The sequence below is a fragment of the Vigna unguiculata genome, chromosome 9, assembly GCF_037176805.1.
Source record: "Vigna unguiculata cultivar grain cowpea cultivar isolate G323 ecotype 2 chromosome 9, ASM3717680v1, whole genome shotgun sequence".
NCBI classification, from domain to species: domain Eukaryota; kingdom Viridiplantae; phylum Streptophyta; class Magnoliopsida; order Fabales; family Fabaceae; genus Vigna; species Vigna unguiculata.
This window is the reverse complement of record NC_140800.1, coordinates 27,063,783-27,066,550: the sequence shown is the minus strand read 5'-3', so window position 1 is coordinate 27,066,550 and position 2,768 is coordinate 27,063,783.

The following is a 2,768-nucleotide window of genomic DNA, read 5'->3' as shown; positions in this document are numbered from 1 at the left end:
GCAAAGAATTTGATAAAGAGGAGCTAAGCATCAAAGTGCTAAAGTGTCTTGATAGAAGTTGGCAACCAAAGGTGACTGCCATCTTAGAATCAAAGGATTTCCATCATCACTACAGCTACACTATTTGGAAAGCTAAGGGAGCATGAAATTGAGATGCAAAGGCTAAGTGAGCTTGAATCAAGTGAGAAAAAGGTGAAAATCATAGCCTTGAAGGTTAGCTCCAAAAGAAGTGATGAAACCGAGGATGAGGTAGCTGAATCAAGTGATAATGAGAACTTGAATCTACTAGTCAAGAGCTTTGGAAAGTAATTCAAGAGGAAAGGCAACAAAGGTAATCAAAGGAGGGACATTTCTAAACGAAATGATTCAAGTAATACTTAAAATTTCTCATGTTATAATTATGGAAAGTAAGGACATATCAAGATTGAATGTCCTCACATTAACAAAGAGAAGGAGAAGTTTGGTGAAAGGAAAAAGGAGAAAAAGGCCAAGGAAAGACTTGCCTACATAGCTTGGGAGGAGAATGATGATTCAACAAATAGTTCATCTCAAGAAGGCAGTGAGGAAGCAAACCTACACCTCATGGCTGGATATGAATCATCCTCATCAAGCCAAGTGAGTTCTTTGTAATCAAAAGATAAAAATGACTATTATCAATTGTTGCATGACTTTGAAGAGTTGCATAATGAGGCTAACAAAATTGTTGTCATGAACAATCGGTTAAAAGGATTAATTAGTTAGTTGGTTGGAATCAAAAATAGTCAATTTAAAACTGATTTCAAACATTTAGAAATGATTTATAGTATTTCAATCGATTGTTCTGAAAAATAGCTAGCTACAAAACCTTATGAAAACCGCATTGTTTTGAAAAGTCAAGTGAAATATATTTTCAAAACCTGTGCAAAGTTGACAAGAGAACAAGTGTAACATCCCGGTCGGATATTACTAATTTTAAATAATATAGAATAAAAGAAATAATAAATTCATGTTTAATTAAATGTCTTTCGCAAAACGTGGGAAATTAAAATCCTTCTTACTCATCATTCATAATAAATGCAATTTAAAATTCAAGTGTTTACATTTCCAAAGCTGGGAAAATCAAAATCTTTGAGTTATAAAGTAATCAAAATAAACAATAAAATCAAATCCCCAAGCATCCCTGCTTTGGCTCTATGCCTCACCAGCACTACCTGCAACATCATCTGCTGTTGTGTAATGCATTACATGATCATCGCCAAACACAAGCAGATAGGGTGAGCTAACAATATCAAATTATATAGACAATTCAAATATATATGCATACACTCTTCAAAGGAACCCTATCATTTGATTCCATACCACATGACCACCACCATGTCATCCATATTTTACGTCTTTAGATGATAACCTCAAGATACCCTTTGATGCCTCCACCTATAAGCCACAACTTGTAGAACACGTGTGGGAAACCTACTACAGACCACACTCCGTAATGCTAGGTGGAGTTCCCAATACGAACCATACTTCTTTTTTGTCCCAAGACTACTAAACTCGTTAGCTAACGCCGAAGAGGGCAATCACACACTCACAACAAAACTTGCCAATCCGAGCCACAACTCAAGGAATGCTCGTGTCCATCCGCCATCCCGAGCAACAACTCAAGGGATGTCATTCTGAGCCACAACTCAAGGAATGCCACATGCTTACCCTTTATCTTAAGCCACAACTCAAGGGATATCATTCTGAGCCACAACTTAAGGAATGCCATAGAAAAGTCCATCATTAAGGTATCACTCAAAACCTCGTACACCACGCACATCCTGATGAAGGATTATCTTGTTCCTTTTTAAGATTATTGAATATGGTGTGAGTTGATTAAGAAAGCTAAGTGAAATCCCCACTGGACATTAAGATAGCAAGCTATCTAGATGTGAAGGTTCCTTTCACAAAGCTCAAAAGAAGAAGATGATGGATTGATTCAAAACAAAAAGGAAATGGAAAGCACATAAACCATAGAAAACCAAGAACAATTAAAGGAAGAAGAAAACATAAAATGGAGAGAAAAGGAATGGTAAAAATGTGAGAAGCACGCCATTACAAGGCTAGGCTAGAAGCCATGGCAACCTTGAAGATGAGTGGATGTGTGCCGCCACTTGCTATGCAAGATAAGGCTTAAAAGTATTCACTCCCTAGGGAGGAAACTCTCACAAATGGTTGAGACACAAGAGTGTTTTTACTTCAAAATGTTCAACCCTTTTACATGTCTAGGTGCACCCCTTATATAGAAGAGTTTAGGGGCCTCTAAGCAAATAAAAGATACCTAAGGATGTCTCTACAAAAACCTAACCCTAGCTTCTAGAAACTAGGTCAAATAAGGTTACAAAAATGAGAGACAAAAGACCTAACTATGGTGTGTGCAAGGCTAATTTCGTTCTAGCACAAAAGGAAACAAAGAATGTGTCTCATATGTCTCCAAAAAGTGGCCAAAGTGTGGTAAAAACAAAGGAAACCAAAGGTACATAGGTACACTTGCTTCATGCCTTTTACTTTATGCTTTATGCCTTTGCTTTACTCTCTCCTCCACATCATTTATGCTCCCCAATCACCATGCGCCACCTAGCATTGCTTTCTTTCTCCTAATTAACCTACAAAGCAAATAAACATAGATTAGCATGTTGGCTTAAGTCAAGTCAACTATAGTCAACAAGTCAAACCTAGTCAAAGGTCAACAAGTCAACTAAAGTTGATTCAACTAAGTCAACTTAGGAAATCAAAAATAATAAACACAA